Below are 19,796 nucleotides of genomic sequence, written 5' to 3'. Positions count from 1 at the left end.
CACTAGGGGTAGATATGTTGCACTTGTAGGTAGGTGGGAGGGGAGAACAGTTTCATTAGTATCGGTGTACGTTCCTCCTGGCTTACAATCCACAACATTTGCAGACTTGGGGCGGGTGGTTTTGGGTCTCCCAGAGGGTATTCTGATACTAGGTGGTGATTTTAACTCAGTCGTCTCTGGCAGAGCGGATCGCTATCCACCCAGAGACCTTACAGCTGCGCAATCCTGGTTGGGTGAATTTGTAGGAACATTGGGGCTTGTGGATTGTTGGCGGCTTATGCATCCAGAGCAGACGCAGTTCACTTTCCACTCGGGCGCACATGGTAGTCTTTCTAGATTAGATTATGTCCTGGTGCCGGCGGCTCAGTCCTCTTCGATTGGGGAGATTAGGCACCTAGCCCGGGGTCTATCGGACCACTCCCCTCTCTGGTTTCATTTTAACCTGAACACAGGCGCTGACGGAAGGGTGGCCCCGATTAACCGCTGGTATCTTCTTAACCCCAAAACCCGTACTGAATTGATTAAATCATTAGATTTGTATTTTGCTGAAAACGTGGGATCTGTGTCCTCACCTGTTTCATTGTGGAAGCATTCAAGACTGTTATCAGGGGACAGGTATTGTCTTTGATTGGGTGTGCTAAGAAATGTAGGAACGAGACAGTTGTACGTCTCGAGACAGAAATTACTGAGTTAGAGAGTGCATTGGAGCGAAACGTTACTCGAGACGCATTGCATATCCTCAGTCTCAAGCAATTAGAATATAAGAATTTAGTTACTGATACGGCCAAGATGATGAGTAGGGAACAGCAGGGTCGACTGTATGATGTGGGCGACAAGGCAGGAAAATTGATTGCCTGGTTAGACAGAAAGGAGAGGGCCACACTTGCCAAGTTCGGTTTTGGCGCTGGCTTTATTAGCTGGGTGAAACTCCTGTACGAGACGCCACTGGCGCAGGTAGTGGTGAATGGTCGGGTCTCTGTGCCCTTTGCTCTTGGGAGGGGCACACGGCAGGGTTGTCCTTTATCCCCGCTTCTCTTTGCTCTTGCGTTGGAGCCACTTGCTGCTTGGCTGCGGTGGGAACCCTCGATGAGGGGTATATATTGGACTCCGGACTTTGAAGATCGTATTTCATTGTACGTGGATGATATATTATTGTACCTCACGTCTCTCCAAAAATCACTTAATGTGTTATTCGACGTGCTTAACTCCTTCCGGAAGAACTCGGGCCTTGTTATCAACTGGTCAAAATCCCATATTTATGTGCTCGCGGGTGGTGTCCCCCTTCTGCCGCGGGGATGTCCCATCCAGGTGTCGCAGTCTGGTTTTAAATACTTGGGTGTGTTTATCTCATTGGACCCTGCGGTCCGCTATGAACGTAATCTGCTCCCCCCACTCCAAAGTTTGCGTTCGGATGTAGTGAGCTGGCGCAAATTACCATTGTCTCCGCTGGGGCGTGCGGCCCTTTTTAAAATGATGTCCTTACCGCGGTTTCTGTATGCACTCCAGAACAGTTTTGATGTGATTCCGTCGAAGTACTTCCGAGAGGTAGAATCCTTGCAGAGGCAATTGATATGGGGCGGACATTCGCGCATCGCTCTTCCAAAGTTAACGCTTCCCTGGTATGATGGCGGCATAGCACTTCCGGATATTAGACGGTATTATTGGGCTTCCCAACTTGCTGCCATCAACCATGGGATGTATGGTCCGGCGTTGAATCCAGCGTTTGAAATGGATAGGTGGCTGCTACCGGGTGGTGACTATAACAGGGCGCTTTATTCGGGATCCTCCCGTTTGCAACTCTCCGGTCCTACCGCTATAGCCGTGCGAGTGTGGCATAGCGCGACTGCGGCTATGGGCTGGAGAGATAGATTAACCCGTGCAACTCCGCTTTATGCCTCCGCAAAATTGGGTTGTCTGTGGAAGACGAAGGGGGGTGTTCTGATACTAGGTGGTGATTTTAACTCAGTCGTCTCTGGCAGAGCGGATCACTATCCACCCAGAGACCTTACAGCTGCGCAATCCTGGTTGGGTAAATTTGTGGGAACATTGGGGCTTGTGGATTGTTGGCGGCTTATGCATCCAGAGCAGACGCAGTTCACTTTCCACTCGGGCGCACATGGTAGTCTTTCTAGATTAGATTATGTCCTGGTGCCGGCGGCTCAGTCCTCTTCGATTGGGGAGATTAGGCACCTAGCCCGGGGTGTATCGGACCACTCCCCTCTCTGGTTTCATTTTAACCTGAACACAGGCGCTGACGGGAGGGTGGCCCCGATTAACCCCTGGTATCTTCTTAACCCCAAAACCCGTACTGAATTGATTAAATCATTAGATTTGTATTTTGCTGAAAACGTGGGATCTGTGTCCTCACCTGTTTCATTGTGGAAGCATTCAAGACTGTTATCAGGGGACAGGTATTGTCTTTGATTGGGTGTGCTAAGAAATGTAGGAACGAGACAGTTGTACGTCTCGAGACAGGAATTACTGAGTTAGAGAGTGCATTGGAGCGAAACGTTACTCGAGACGCATTGCATATCCTCAGTCTCAAGCAATTAGAATATAAGAATTTAGTTACTGATACTGCCAAGATGATGAGTAGGGAACAGCAGGGTCGACTGTATGATGTGGGCGACAAGGCAGGAAAATTGATTGCCTGGTTAGACAGAAAGGAGAGAGCGAGCCGTGTGATTCCTGTGATTGAGAAATCGGATGGTGTGCGTGTGACGGACCCTGTTGACATTGTTGAATGTTTTGCTGATTATTTCCGAGAGGTTTATACCTCGGTGTCCGACAGACCCGAAGAGGATTCTCAGTTGTTACTTATGGATATCGCATTGCCTTGTTTGTCAGAGTCTGACTGGGACTGTTTGGATGGCGCACCCTCGGTGGATGAGGTGGCTCTTGCGGTGCGCTCTATTCGCTCCGGAAAGGCTTTGGGTCCCAATGGCCTTCCCATCGAACTGTATAAACTACACCCTGACACGCTAGCGCCATATCTCCGAGATATGTTTTTGGCTGCGCGAGAAACTGGCTCCCTCCCTCAGGATCAGCGTCTTGCGACCATTGTGGTGATCCACAAGGAAGGCAAGCCACGGGATCGTTGCGCATCTTACAGACCTATCTCGCTCCTGAATGCTGAGCCTAAGATTCTTGCCAAGTTACTCGCTAACCGCCTGATTACGGTGATCAGTGATCTGATTCATCCGGACCAGTCGGGCTTTATCCCACATCGTAACACAGCATTGAATTTGCGGAGTTTGCATGGTGTTCTCGCGAGGGCAACGTCATTGAGTGAACCGGCCATCTTGGCGTCCCTGGATGCCACGATGGCCTTTGACACAATTGAATGGCCGTATCTTTGGGCCACACTTGCCAAGTTCGGTTTTGGCGCTGGCTTTATTAACTGGGTGAAACTCCTGTACGAGACGCCACTGGCGCAGGTAGTAGTGAATGGTCGGGTCTCTGTGCCCTTTGCTCTTGGGAGGGGCACGCGGCAGGGTTGTCCTTTATCCCCGCTTCTCTTTGCTCTTGCATTGGAGCCACTTGCTGCTTGGCTGCGGTGGGAACCCTCGATATTGGACTCCGGACTTTGAAGATCGTATTTCATTGTACGCGGATGATATATTATTGTACCTCACGTCTCTCCAAAAATCGCTTAATGTGTTATTCGACGTGCTTAACTCCTTCCGGAAGAACTCGGGCCTTGTTATCAACTGGTCAAAATCCCATATTTATGTGCTCGCGGGTGGTGTCCCCCTTCTGCCGCGGGGATGTCCCATCCAGGTGTCGCAGTCTGCTTTTAAATACTTGGGTGTGTTTATCTCATTGGACCCTGCGGTCCGCTATGAACGTAATCTGCTCCCCCCACTCCAACGTTTGCGTTCGGATGTAGTGAGCTGGCGCAAATTACCATTGTCTCCGCTGGGGCGTGCGGCCCTTTTTAAAATGATGTCCTTACCGCGGTTTCTATATGCACTCCAGAACAGTTTTGATGTGATTCCGTCGAAGTACTTCCGAGAGGTAGAATCCTTGCAGAGGCAATTGATATGGGGCGGACATTCGCGCATCGCTCTTCCAAAGTTAACGCTTCCCTGGTATGATGGCGGCATAGCACTTCCGGATATTAGACGGTATTATTGGGCTTCCCAACTTGCTGCCATCAACCATGGGATGTATGGTCCGGCGTTGAATCCAGCGTTTGAAATGGATAGGTGGCTGCTACCGGGTGGTGACTATAACAGGGCGCTTTATTCGGGATCCTCCCGTTTGCAACTCTCCGGTCCTACCGCTATAGCCGTGCGAGTGTGGCATAGCGCGACTGCGGCTATGGGCTGGAGAGATAGATTAACCCGTGCAACTCCGCTTTATGCCTCCGCAAAATTGGGTTGTCTGTGGAAGACGAAGGGGTTTGACAAATGGGATACGATCGGTATTAGTAAAGTGCGTGATCTTTGGGTTAAGGGCAGGGTAAAGACCTTTTCGGACTTACAAGTGAAATATCAGCTGAGTGATAGGGAATTCTTTCGTTATGTTCAAGTATGTCATGCCTTGAATTCAGTTTTTCCTGTGGGTAGTGACGTTCCGGAATCCTCCCCCCTCGAAGATCGTATATTGGATGGTCATGTGCCGGATAGCACCATTTCTTTGTTTTACAAAAAGATGATCAATGACCGGTCGAGCCTGTTTGACCGCCTTAGGGACACCTGGATTGCTGATGGTATTGAATTAGACGAGGAGGACTGGCAATCTGCGGTCTCCTCTCCCAGGGAGGTTGCGATTCCGGCCTGCCTCCGCCTGGTCCAACTCAAGATCCTCCATCGAATCTATGTCACCGGCCCCCTCCTGATCCATATGGGCTATTCCGCGGATGGCTTATGTAGGCGTGGTTGCGGTCTCCTTGGCACCTTTCTTCATATAATTTGGGAATGCCCTGAGGTGGTGCGTTTTTGGAACCGTGTACATGATGTGATGAATGATGTAACGGGTATTGTGATGATGCCAGAAGCCCGACGATGTCTATTGAATGTATGGGGACCGAATGATTATGATGTGTCACAGCTTCGATGGGCGACTCTTGCCAATATGAGATATTGCACAATTATGGGAGTCCCAGAGGCCCCCCACAGTGTCTGCCTGGAAAGAGAATATGGACTGGTGCATGTTTAGAGAGAAAACGGTGTATGTGGCGAGAGGTAGACCCAGAAAATGGGGGAAAATTTGGAACCAATGGAACTCGTACCGGGGAGATATATGTACGCCCCCACTCACTGAGATCTCTAGTCCTCCCCAATCGCCCTGACCCAGCATTCCTGCTATGATGTGGTGTAACTTATCGTTGATATGCACTTCTCACCTCCGACCCCCTTACCTGTAATCAATAAATTCTGTCTTATGTTATCGTGTATCTCCCGTCCTCCTTGAGCACACGCCTAATGGTTGCACTATTGTTATATTGCCTTGTTTGTTTTTTGATGTTTTATTATAATAAAAAGTTACAACAAAACAAAACGTAAAATTAATAAATAATTATTGTAACTTAAAAAAAATATTTTAATATATATATATATATATATATATATATATATATATATATATATATACATATTATTAACAAAACATATACAATATTTTTTCCGTAGGATAGCGAGAGGTTTAAATTTACTATTCCCACTCCAGCGAGTGCAACAGTAGGGAAAGCATTGGATAGCGTATGGGTAAAAATTACTATTCCTACTCCAGAGAGTGCAACAGTAGGGAAAGAGTTGGATAGCGTAGGGGTAAAAATTACTATTCCCACTCCAGAGAGTCCAACAGTAGGGAAAGCTTTGGATAGCGTTGGGGTAAAATTTACTATTCCCACTCCAGAGAGTGCAACAGTAGGTAAAGCGTTGGATAGCGTAGGGGTAAAAATTACTATTCCCACTCCAGCGAGTGCAACAGTAGGGAAGGCGTTCGATAGCGTAGGGGTAAAAATTACTATTCCCACTCCAAAGAGTGCAACAGTAGGGAAAGCGTTGGATACCGTAGGGGTAAAAATTACTATTCCAACTCCAGCGAGTGCAACAGTAGGGAAAGCGTTGGATAGGGTAGGGGTAAAAATTACTATTCCCACTCCAGAGAGTGCAACAGTAGGGAAGGCGTTGGATAGCGTAGGGGTAAAAATTACTATTCCCACTCCAGTAAGTGCAACAGTAGGGAAAGCGTTGGATAGCGTAGGGGTAAATATTACTATTACCACTCCAGAGAGTGCAACAGTAGGGAAAGCGTTGGATAGCATAGGGATAAAAATTACTATTCCCACTCCAGAGAGTGCAACAGTAGGGAAAGCATTGGATAGCGTAGGGGTAAAAATTACTATTCCCACTGCAGCGAATGCAACAGTAGGGAAAGCGTTGGATAGCGTAAGGGTAAAAATTACTATTCCCACTCCAGTGAGTGCAACAGTAGGGAAAGCGTTGGATAGCATAGGGGTACATTTTAATATCCCCACTCTAGTGAAAATAAATTAATATAAATCACATAATTATCAATTAATCAATTAATAAATTGTAATTACCAATTAAGAATTAATTAATTACCAATTCAAATGTAATTAACAATTTATTTAAAATAAATACCAATTAATTAATTATCATGTTTAATTAATTATATTAAATTACTTCCCACCCTATTCCCCTATACACCCACAACCCGCTACTAAAAATAAAATAATATTATTCACATAATTATCAATTAATCAATTATTAAAAAATAACTATCAATTAACAAATTAATTACCAATTAAAAATTAATTGACAATTTATTCAAAATAAATACCAATTAATTAATTTACATATTTAATTAATTATAATTAAATTACTTCCCATCCTATTCCCCTATAAACCCACCACCCGCTACAGAAAATAAAATATTATTCACATAATTGTCAATTAAAAATTAATTAAAATTAAATATCAATGAAAAATTATTTAATTATCAATTAAAAATTAATTACCAATTAATTCAAAATAAATACCAATTAATTAATTAACATATTTAATTAATTATAATTAAATTACTTCCCACCCTATTCCCCTATAAACCCACAACCGAAAATAAATTACTAAAATTTAAATATTTATCAATTAATTAAAATTAATTAACAATTATATATTAATTAATTACCAATTAATAATTAATTGCCAATTAATAATGAATTAACAATTAATTCTAAATAAATAACAATAAATAAAATAACATATTAAACTAATTATAATTAAATTACTTCCCACCCTATTCCCCTATAAACCCACAATCCGCTACAGAATTATATTACACAAAAATTAAAAATTAATATGAACTTACCTAAAATTCGATATTTTTGTTGTCTACATTATGTCTAGTCGATATTATGTCCATTCTATATTTTTGATTTGATATTATGTCCATTCTATTCGATATTAAAATTTTCTAGTCAATATTTTGGTAGTCTATATTATGTCTAGTCGATATTATGTCTATTCTATATTTTTGACTCGATATTATGTCTAGTCGATAAAAAAACTTGATATTTTGTCTCTACACCGTCCTGGAACTTCCTCCCCCAAGCCAGGAACCTGATTCCGCCACCCCGTCTTAATTGGGAAAATGGTTTTATTATTATTTAGGACACTGGGTTTCTGTTGCAGATTTGTCTATTTTTTGGACCTTTGACTATAAATTATGGATTGCTTATCTTGGACATTCTTTTATTGTACATAATTGTTTAATTTATTCCCCTTTGTATATAGACTTGGTCCCTAACATTTTCCAACATTATTTCGTATTTGCTCACTCCTTTTCTATTTCCATCTGAAAAAAAGACTTTGAATGTTTTTCTTTTGCCCAATCCCAAGAAATTTTTTAACCTTTAGATAAGGTTCCAAACATTATTGATTCTAAAAAATGTTGTTTCATATTTTATTGAAAAATCATATTAATTATTTTTCTGCCATGAAAATTAAAAGTTAAAGTATGTAGGTAATGGATAAAATTGAATTACCAAATCTTTCAACCATGATACTTAGAATGTCAACAATGAACAGAGCATAAATTACACTTTACTGTGTACTTAGGTTAAAGTACAAAAAAGGTCGTAGATGACATTTACACACAGGTATTTACAAAATTGGTACAAACGTTATTGAACAAATATGTAGTTTTCAAAGAGTGAGTTGGGGAAATAGTACTGAATATTTTCATATATTTATTTAGTTTGGGGTGTTTGCCCTGCGACTCCGCCTATGCAATGCTGGTGAAGAGTGTTGTAGTGAGTCTGATTGTCTTGGTGGTCAGTGATTTGGTGGTGGGTGAGTTGGTGCAAGTAGAGGTGTGGTCAAGTTAGTGGAGGTGGAGTATTGACATCATGGCATTATTTCATGTCTCACCAAGAGTGATTGTATAAATCACACCTTTGCTCTCTAAGCTTGATCCTGGTAGTACCAAAATGTAAACTCGAATTTTTATAGTAGTACCTTCGTCAAGATTTGAACAGATAACAACTTACCGAAGCTCAATATTGCGGAAAATATTATCTTCAAACACTAGATGAATATTCAGCACTCTTTGTCAGCTGTTATATCCTGAGAGTGAAACCAAAGAAAGTATTCTCATATTCTGTTAAAAAATCCAGTCAAGCATAACTATATTCTTATACACCATATATCGCCACCATGAAAACTCTTACCTCATATATTCCCTCTATTTATTTATTTATTTATTTATTTATTTATTTGCTTGTTTGTAGAGCGCTAGAATAAACTCCCAGGGGAGTATCTCCGCGCTATATGACTGCCGAACCTCTATAAGTTCAATGCCTATTTACCCTTCCAGCAACTAAATCAATTTAATTTGCGGTGTCCTGTTCCCTCCCGCGCTGTCAACAAAACACAACCATATTAGTCTCATATCTCTCACATACATGTTGACATGAGCTTATTTTCAACAAAGATGAACAATTTGTAATTGTTCACCTCTCTTTATGCTCCAATAGTCAGGAAATTCAGGAAAAGTGTTTTGATATATAGAAGTCCTCTTTCATCAGGGCTTAATTCGATCGGCCATTCCTGCGCATATCTGTGCCCAGGGAAGCATATAGTGCCTCCTTAGGAAGAAAGAATGCCGAAGTCATGATTATCTACATGATAGCTCAAGTCCAGTGTGCCCCAAGACAAAAAACACTTCTACAATATGTCCAATCTCCGAAAATCACAAACATTTAACATCAATTTGTTTCCGCTCCCAGGAACGAGTTCAGGATTATATAGTCACCGAACCTACCACCACAACCCTCATTTTACTTAAGGTAGACGGCATCATAATGGAATCCCACTGAAAGAATCAAGCGAATATCCACATGATACTGCAAATATATGAAAAGGCCCCACACTTTATGTTAGAGTATCCCTACCCCTCCTTCGTCAATTAGGATCATCTACGCTCGCACAGTGCGCAATGCTTTCAACAGAGTCAACACCCATAACCCTATTTCCAACAACACAGCGAAAAGCTAAACTATTTCTGTCTCTCACCTGTTCCTCGCACAAGTCAGCAGTCAACTGTGTCACGGTCCAAACGGAACGAGTATTCCGGTACTCTTTAAAAATACCTCCCTATAGTATGATTGGTGGAAAATCATTAGATGTTATGGAGGATGGACTAGAAGAAACTCCCCAACATGTCAGTCATCTTAAAACATGTTTTCGAATCGCGTAATCTAAACTACTTGAATGTATACTGTTACTGTAATTTTTCAAAAGGTCTATTTACCTTGAACACAGGTGCGCATTTCATGTTTTTTGAGTGCGCAAAACAATCGCGGTGATATGACAATCGTTAAAGAGGGCGAACATTCAGGCCTTTTGTGCAGGCCCCGCACCAAGCGCCAAGGCATAACAGATATAAAAACATGCATTCCTGCTTCTCCTCACACTCATACTACCTCCTGCATTTTGTCGCAAAGGGTCATGCCATCCCTCGAGAATAAACACGTTTCCAACAGTAACTATAAAACCTGTACCTTCTGGTAATCTCTTCTGGTGAATTTTTCATGGCAGTAAAATACATTTGTGGTCATAAATGCCTCTTCTCTGTAAAAGATGAAGCAGGGCTTTAAAAGGGCTAAAAAAAACTGGGGAAGGGCGAGTCTCACTAAGGGGCATGGCCAATGCAATTGAGGGCACGCTTAAACATTTACGCTAAAATCTGTGCTTAGCATAGTGTGCTGCTGACTGGTATTTTGCTGCTTATGTCTTTACATCCAGATATACAATGCAACAACTAACATTACACATACTACGAACGAGGACTATTTGCTTTGTCAATGGTTGTTTGTTGCATATGATAAATAAACAACACTGTAACCCAGCTTTCCACAGCCCCAATCATACTGTCCAATTTGGACATTCGATTTGGTTTAAGACCCACAAAATAAATCTCTTGTTAAATTCTACCATAGCGGATTCTGTCCTTCCATCAGCCGTGGCCCTGCTGCTCTACTAAGGAAGTTCGGTAACACTTGTACCAGCGTGGGAAATACAGCCTTTGACCTTTACACGATAGGTTAAACTGAAGACATCCATTCTGATACACTTGCACCTGTTATGTTGAGAAGTGGCAAGGCTGCGCTTGAAACAAACATTGGCATTGCCAATAGGTCTCGCCGTTGGGACCTTATAAGTATTTAGTTATGCAGCACAATATCCTTCCTACAACAGCATCAACTGTTGCCTGGCTAAACACTTATAAGATCCCAAACACGAGACCTATTGGCTATGCCAATGCTTGTTTAAATTAACGAGTGCAATCGTGTTCTGATTCACCCCCTTGCCCAAATACGTATTTGCATGAAACCATTCCAGAAATATAAATAAAAATATATACATAATAGCAATATGTTCAGACTAGTGAGACGTTCTTCGGTCTCTCCTGGGGTGTTTCTCACACAGTATGCACTTCATCAGAAACAAATACGTTCTTATGAGTACGCCATCAATTTTGCGCTTACTCTAAATTTTAGTAGTGAGCCAATAAAGGCTACGCCAAATACACATTCAATTCTCTCCAGGAAACAGACAAGCCAATAACCATATAAGTAAAAGAAAAATTAAATATCAATTCCCTTACCACCAACTACAGTGTTTTTTTCACACAGTAGGCACTTCATCAGAAACAAATATGTTCTTTTTCTGTAAATCATCAATTCTACGCTTGCTTTAAATTCTAGCAATAAACAAGACGAGCCTGAGCTAAATACAAGTACAGTTCTCACCGGGAAACAGGCAATCCACCTGCCACAAAGTAAAGGAAATGGTTTATGATTTTCGAAAATTGGACATATTGTAGAAGTGGTTTTTGTCTTGGGGCACAGTGGACTTGAGCTATCATGTAGATAATCATGACTTCTGCATGCTTTCTTCCTTAGGAGGCACTACATGCTTCTCTGGGCGCAGATATGCGCAGGAAGGGCCGATCGAATTGAGGCCTGATGAAAGAAGACTTCTATATATTAAAAAAAATCTGAATTACCTGACTATTGGAGAATAAAGAGAGGTGGGCAATTACAAATTGTTCATCTTTGGTTAAAATAAGCTCATGTCAACATGTAGATCAGAGATATGTAAATGTGTGTATACTTGTAAAGCGCACTACCACCTGAAAGGTATCTTGGCGCTGTATACCGCTGTGGAACCCTTCCTGGCTTTCCCTGTGAGATACCCCCTTACCGGGCACCTCCAAGGTGAGGCCAGGCATCCTAGCGCTTTTGGGGCTGTTGTGGAGATTAAGCAAGCTATTGCCCAGAGTTGCAGAGTGGGACCCATGATTAGAGTAGGCACCTAGGCGAGAATTATCGAGTCAGTGGACATTGAGCCCAAGACCCTGCCACGTCGGGAATTGAACCCTGGTCCCGGGCCAGACCTCTGCCTCAGGGTCTGCCGCTCTAATCGGTGAGCCACACTTCTCCTCGATATGAAGCTAATATGGTTGTGTTTTGTTTAACGCACGAGAGGGAACAGGAAACTGCAAATTAAATGTATTGCATTGCTGGCAGGTTAAATAGGCATTGAATTTATAGAGGAAATATATGAGGTAAGTGTTTTCATGGTGGCGATATTTGGTGTGTATAAGACTTTAGTTATGCTTGACTGGATTTTTTAACAGAATATGAGAATACTTCCTTTGTTTTCACTCTCAGGATATAACAGCAGACAAAGAGTGTTGAATATACATCTGGTGTTTGAAGATAACACTTTCCGCAATATTGAGCGTCGGTAAGTTGTTATCTGTTCAAATCTTGAGGAAGGTACTACTATAAAAATGCGAGTTTACATTTTGGTACTACCAGGATCAAGCTTATAGAGCAAAGTAGTGATGTATAGAATCACTCATGGTGAGACATGAAATAATGCCACGATGTCACTACTCCTTGTGATTATTGGACCAAATGACAGCAAAACAATGATTCAGGGCAAATAAGAATGAATCTAAAGCTGAGGGAGATGTCTAGCGTAAGAACAGGGATGAAAGGAGGATCATGACTTTTGGTAATGCTGAAGGTATAGGAGAATTTCATATGCACCTGTGTACCATGGCAAGGGGTGTAGGGAAAATGTGAGCTCTAGTGCAATCAGAATTCATATGCATAGGTAGTTTGGATTTTTTTAACGTTAATTGTGCAATGCAAATAAGGTTTGGATTTATTAAAAATGAAATAGTTTGTTGTACATAGACAGTCAGTCTTTTTATGTATTATCTGAAGGAGTGACCATTATTTAACCAATGGAATGCAAATTATGGAATGGAATAACAACTCCTTTCAGGTTGAATTATGTTTATGTTAAGTGGTTTTTGTTTGATTGTTTTTCTAATGTATTGTCTGTATGTATGTTTTTATGTTCAACAGCCTTGAAGAAATTCCATGTGAATAGGGACGAAACGTGTAGGCTGTTTTTACCTTGGACATGTCATCTTGTTTTTTCGTAATATTTGAGCACTTTATGAATAAAGATGATGGAAAAACAATCTGAATGGAAAAATCTGTTCATTACACAATTGATAGAATTTCTTTGCTGTTATATGTTCTATTACAAATAATGTATAAACTTTGTGAGTTTTGAAAAAAATCGCCTTAGACTTTCTCAATTGTTGTGCGCCTCAATTTGTGTATTTGATTGTATAGACTTGTTTTTTTGTGGTTGATCCAAAAGAGTGAGCACAATTAAAACATTTGGGACCGACGGTGTGCAGGTGAAATTAAGACCATAACCGTTATTCTGTTGTGAGAACATACAATAATTTACTGCTGTAGGATAATCTATGGGGATATCAAGTAACCTTTGACTCAGTGCTCCCCAGCTAAAGTTCTCAGTATTCTGGAGACCTGATCGGAATTAGGGGCAGATAACTATCCCAGCTGGCTGATGGCAGTGTGAGCTGGCACCACACGTTTTTATAACTCCTGATCTTCGAACTGAGCTTAGTACACAGGCCAATTCCAGCCACTGCCAATGTCCTAGGTACTCCTACAAACCAGCTCCTGGGGCTGAAGCTCATTTTGGTTTGGGGAGATTGTTTTATACCAGTCTGGGATGCACTGTGTTCTTCTCAACTTAAGACAGTGCAATCAAGAAAGAAGGGAGTCAGTCAATTATGGTTTGCACTGGGTCTGGAAATACTGAGTGTAACACTGCATATATTGCTACAGTCAGTACAAACATGCCTCACAAGCACAACACTTAAAATGACAAACGTGAACTGGACGCATGAGAGTCAAAAGTGTTCGAACAAGGACATAAGAGTATGATTTTAGTCTAGTGCCATGCAGAAATATTTTTGTCAAGAATTCATTGGATTGGCAATGAAGATAGAGGCATAAAAATGGCAGATATGCGCTGATGTCAGCTTTCCAGAGATTCAGATTGGAGATAAACAGCATGTCTAATGGAGGTGGCATTTGGTGCAAAGCATCATGCTGGTTATATTTCTAGGCATGTTGCAAGATGCTGAGTTCCAGAATAGCTACACACTGGCTCATGTTTAGGTTTGCCTTGATAGAGTAACTGTCTTTCATAGATTTTGTCACTACTTTTGTCATTAAACATATCATTCTGTCTCCAAGGCAGACCTTCCATTGCAATGTAAGCTGTGCATTGTTCTCAGCCTGTGGCAGGAACGGTTTGGTACCCCAGAATCCATCCTGAAAACAAGAGTCACACTCTAAGATTAACATGTTTGACATTTTAAGGCAATGCTTACTTGAAATACGATAAACATAACTAAATATGAAAATTCTGCATATTATTGTAACGTGTTATTTTTAGAGAAAATCTTTTTAACATGGAAAAATATGGAAAACATACATATAAATAAATACTTTAAAACAAATAACATCTAAGAAATATTGGGCCATATGTAGGTAATCTCTATTTACCGATTCTTAAATACTGAATTTTACCGATTCAGTATTTAAGAATTGGTAAATAGCATGTAGGTAAAATTCGGTAAATTTTACCGAATCGGTAATATTCGGTATTACCGATTCAGTATTTACCGATTCAGTAATTCCCATTCATTCCTATGGGCCTTTTTAAAGGTTTCGATATTTACCACCAACTTGTAGTTGGTGGTAAATAACGAATCCTTAAATAAAAAATGCACTGACTTGAGTGCTTCCTACATAGGATTTAAGGATTCGGTAATTTACTGATTCGGTATTTTAAGGATTCAGTAATTTACAGATTCCTTAAATTACCGAATCAGTAAATTACTGAATCCTTAAATCAAGCCACCTACATTAGAAAAATCTAAGTACCGGTCGGTAACGGCAAATTTACCAATTTTCAGCCGTTACCGACCGGTATTAAGCTACCTACATATGGCCCCTTATCCTGCAATTCTATACTTTTCATAATGAGGTGTGTCATTTGCTTCATTGCTGAGGCTCAATGAGCGAGTTTTCTTTCATGTTGAGCTTTCATCTCACTAAGACCAAGTGCTAGGATGCTCAATCTTTTGCTGCTGTTGCTGCTTGTATGTGCCACAGCAGTACTGCTTCTATGTTGCGGGTTGCATTTATTATCTTGGACCTTCGACAATGTCACTGTTTTGTGCGTTACTGTAGCAGTTCTTCTATGTTGCTTGTTCCACTGTGATCCTTCTTATATATAGCACTTTTAGAGAAACTATTAATTCTGTGCAACTGCCTCATAAATTATGCATTTTCGAAATGATATCAGTTACTCGGCACTTCAACGGTAATAACTGCAGCTATTTTCTTTATGTCGAGCCCACCAGTCAGAGCAGCTGTCTAGTTGGAAAATACCTATCGCCAGCTTACCAGGGATTCAGAGTGGGCTTAAAGCCTGGCCATTGTTTACTATTGGTTGACTCTGTCATTCTTATTTGCCTGCTTCTTTTTGATAGCTTCTCTTGTTCATCATGTGTTTGTCCCGTCCATGGAGCATAGCATCTGTACTTCTGTCCTTCCACTGCTCACTTTTAGGGAACGACTTTTTCCTTTTTGCTTAAGCGTTCCATGCGGACTTTTAGTGAACAATTTTTTTCTTTTTGCCTAAGCACTCCATGAATGCATCTGTTTTCAGTTGTCTTCCTCATGTGCTTTTCTCTCTGCGCTCTGTGTTGTACTCTCTCATCTGAGTACTGCTCTCCTTCCCCTCGGAAGCTTGTTTCCGGTCCAGGGAAGGCATGGCTTGGCAGTTCGGGCTGAACTGTTCCCATGAGGCACAGGGTCAGACTGATTTGCATATAGCCATGTCTGAACTGGGGTGGCAGAGTGGGCTAAAGAACGGTGATGGAGCAAACCCAGATCTTTTGACTGGGTGTGAGTTTTTGATTGGTTCAGATGCTCCGTCCATCACCACCCCCTTTTGTACCGCTCTCCTTCCCCAGCACTCTGTGTTGCTGTCTGTCACTTGTGTGCTTCTCCCCTGCCACCCTTGTTCTTCCCTCGTGTGTTCTGTTTTTCCATCTCACCCACTCCCCATTTCTTTCTGCACATACCCACTCCTCCATTACCCAACCCTTCCAAATATAAACTGTTAATTCATATTTTTTAAATCATTGAAAAGGGAGTTTTTGTGATACTTCTTTTTTTATTTATTTACTGATCCAATTTAGCTGAGTAAATAAAATAATTTAAAAAGAGGCATCCGTGTCATTTGGAAAGAGTGTATGTGTGCACATACATCATCACACAGGCACATGCATACTGAATGATGCAGCCATGTCTTTGTGACTTTTGTTCTACTGTTCATGCTGTACAACGTTAAGCATGAACAAAAGGCATTGGCAGAGCCACTAGGACTCAAAGAAGAGACCCACTGGCTTTGCCAATGCTTATTTGATCCTGGATCACCTGGAAATGGAATGTGGTACTGTTTGTGCTGTCCACTCAGGACATGCAGTAACAGCCTGTGGTACATCTGTCATTAACCTGTACTACTACAGTTGTGTGCTGTTCACTCTACTTAGCATTTTCAAAGCCATTAGGGGCTTCAATGCGCTAGTACGTGCAAACATAGCACTTGTACAGGCCTGTGTTTGCTTTCATTAGCACATTAAAACCAGACCTAGTGGCTTTGCCAATGTTTGTCGTTTCTTGTGAGATCAGATAGGGCTTGGTAGGTAGTGTTGAAAGGCAAGGCACCAATCAGGTGGTAAAAGAGCTCAGATCTGGGCATGCTATTATCCCCCAAAAGGGGAAAAACGTGAATTTGGATGTAGCATTCCCGGGTCTGTGTGTTATTCCCCATTCTGGGAGAAATCATTTGTAATCCGAGATACCAGCCCTATATCCATGGAACTCATAATGATTCCACAGCAAAAGCTACCCAAAGAAGTTACATCAAACAAATAAGTCGAGAGAAACAAACATTACATTTTTGGTCATTTGGAGGCTACTACCTCTTACGATGGATGTTGGTTTATCTAATGCTGCATTATTTAAATAATTATAATGGTTCACTTTTGCTACATTGTGGATAATGAACGAAAACTAATTCTGGAGTGTATCGAAACTTGGCGACTTCTTCCACGTCATTTATTTCTAATACATTTTTTTTATTTATTTTTTATTTAAAGCCATTTGTAGAGCGCCTGGTTACTCAAAAAACAGAGTGTCCCCGCGCTGAATACTGTAATGAAGCTTAGAGGAAGGAGCACGGGTATGCCAACTCAAGGGCGGGGGATGGGAAGGAGTTAAGTGCGTGGGAATAGGAAAGTTTTAAGTTTTCCCCGAAACCTAGTTTCAGAGGGTTCCATACGGATCTCAAGTGGGAGCTCATTCCAGCACTTAGCAGCCAGATATCTAAACGAACGGCCGCCCATCCTAGCTCTGGTGACTTTAGGGATTTTGAACAACATTGCTCCAGAAGATCTCAGATTTCTGGTGGGGCGGTGTGTTGTAAGAAGGCATTTTAGATATTCTGGCTTAAATTTAATTCGTTCCTCAATAGGGAGCCAGTGGAGTTTGGACAGGGCAGATTTCCCTGAGGCTCTGCGAGGAAGCTTGAGCACCAGACGTGCAGCGGCATTCTGGACACACTGGAGTTGGTGAAGTCCTTTTTTGCTCAAACCTAGTAACAGGGCATTCCCATAGTCCAGATGAGGAGTTACTAGGGCATGGACAATGGTCTTCCTGGAATCCATGGGGAGGAGGTCTAATACCTTCCGAAGAACCTTCAGTACGCTGAAGCATCTAGCCGTGACTTTGCTGACATGAGGCATGTATGAAAGATTAGAATCTAGTGTTATGCCCAAGTTACGTACCGCGACCGCAGGACAGGGCAGGCTGCCTAATTCCGCAGGCCACCACATGTGGGACCATGCAGAAGAAGATTTTCCTACCACCAACAGCTGGGTTTTATCACCATTAAGGCGAAGACAGCTATTGTTCATCCAGGCTGCCACATAAGAGAGACAGTTGAAGAAATTGGTGGCATCTTCTCTGTGGTCGGGTGTGAGCTTGAACATCAATTGGGTGTCATCAGCGTAACTGACAATGCCCACCACATAAGTCTCCACTATGCGAGCCAGGGGTTCCATATAGATATTAAATAAAGTAGGGCTCAAAATAGAGCCCTGAGGAACCCCATGGCTCGCCTTCCTGAGAGAAGACTTAAAGGGGGGGCAGTGCATCTGAAAGTTCCTGTTGACCAAGAAGGACTCCATCCACGCAAGGGCATGCCCCTTTACTCCCATGTCAGATAGCCGAGACAGCAGCGTTGAGTGCAGCACGGTGTCGAAGGCTGCACTAAGATCTAAAAGTACCAACGCTGCTGTCTCTCCATCATCCACTATGTGCCTTAAACTTTCGGTGGAAAAAAGTAGGGCAGACTCCGTAGAGTACCCCGCTCTGAACCCAGATTGTGTAGGGTGCAGGAGAGAATGTTCTTTTAGATAGCTCATGAGCTGTCTATTAACTACTTTTTCCACAAGTTTTGCGCAGAAAGGGAGGAGGGAGATAGGGCGAAGGTTTTGAAATTGGGAGATATGGATGTTGGCCTTCTTCTTAAGGGGGATTACTTGAGCGGTTTTCCAAGCATCTAATACCTGGCATTCTTGAAAGGAGAGTGACACAATAAGACTGATGTAATCAATTATTGTGGTCTCCATGACTCCTTTACAGCGTGTCGGCGGACATACATCGCTCGGAGAGCCTGATTGTATACTATTTGCGATGCTCAGTAACTCTTGTTTCTCCGGAGTAATAAAACACGTGAGACCAGGAGTCCCTGTGTTGCTGGTCTTGGCTATTACAGTTTACTCGAACTGGCCTCATCCTCCGTAAAGGTGGCATGAATTTTATCTATCTTGTTTACGAAGAAGTCAGCAATAGAGTCACATAGTTGTTTCGAGTAAGTATCTTGAGCTTCCAGCCTCGTTGGGATCGTGAGTTCCTTATAGATAGAAAAGAGTTCTTTAGTGGGGTTGTCTGCTGCGTCAATTCTACTTTTGAGGTGGCAACTTTTTTCAGATCTCACTAGTTTATGGTATTTGTTTAATTCACACTTATATAATAGTTTGTCCTCAGGTTTGTAGAATTTCCTCCAACTCCGTTCTAACGTTTTGCATCTCGCTCTGGCCAGTTTTAATTTTTCCGAAAACCAAGGAGCAGTTTTGGATTGCCTAGCCAGGGGCTTGGATGTCCAGGGAGCTATCTCATCCAGAGCAGTGGACAGCCATCTTTCATAGTTTTGCCAAGCCTCCTGAAGGGAGTTGCTATGCGGAGGAGCATTTTTTTGAAGAGCAAGTCTGAAGGCTTCTTGGTTAAACTTTTTCCAATTTCTTCGTTTCAGGGAAGGGGGTTTAAATAATTTGTTTTCTATAAGTGTGTTATCAACCAAGATCGGGACGACAAAGTGATCAGACAAAATTATGCTAACCGGAGGGAAGGCTATAATACCGTCCCAGTTAGCAAAGATGGGATCTAGGAGATGACCATGTAGGTGTGTAGGGGCGGTGGATTGTAGGTTCAGCCCCAATAAAGCCAGAGCTGTCGCCACTTCCTGTGCCTCCTTACATTCCCTATCGTCAAAATGGAGGTTTAAATCGCCTAAAATGACGAACTTTTTGTATCGGAGAGCTGGCTGTGTAATAAAGTCAACAAACTGAATTTTTACTGGATGTGTATGCATTTTGCTGATTATTTTCTGCAAGGTTCTCATAAACAGCACCAGTGCCAATGTCCTTGTGAAATGGGGATTTAGACTGTTCTTCTTCTCTGTACTCTCGTCTAATCCTATTCATGCTTACTACTCCTCTTA

The 19,796-nt window shown here is 41.9% G+C and overlaps 1 long non-coding RNA gene across 1 annotated transcript in view; it reads left to right on the top strand.

Moving 5' to 3' along the window:
* Positions 1-13,027, top strand: part of LOC144761562 (uncharacterized) — a 38,920-nt gene extending 25,893 nt beyond the window's left edge. Inside the window, exons 2-3 of the long non-coding RNA XR_013595787.1 lie at positions 12,209-12,284; positions 12,917-13,027. This is a non-coding gene — a long non-coding RNA (uncharacterized LOC144761562). The remainder of the gene's footprint in view (positions 1-12,208; positions 12,285-12,916) is intronic.
* The last annotated feature ends 6,769 nt before the right edge of the window (positions 13,028-19,796 follow it).

The sequence above is a fragment of the Lissotriton helveticus genome, chromosome 6, assembly GCF_964261635.1.
Source record: "Lissotriton helveticus chromosome 6, aLisHel1.1, whole genome shotgun sequence".
Taxonomy (NCBI): domain Eukaryota; kingdom Metazoa; phylum Chordata; class Amphibia; order Caudata; family Salamandridae; genus Lissotriton; species Lissotriton helveticus.
The sequence above is the reverse complement of the archived record's forward strand: the minus strand, read 5'-3'. Positions and strand labels throughout refer to the sequence as shown.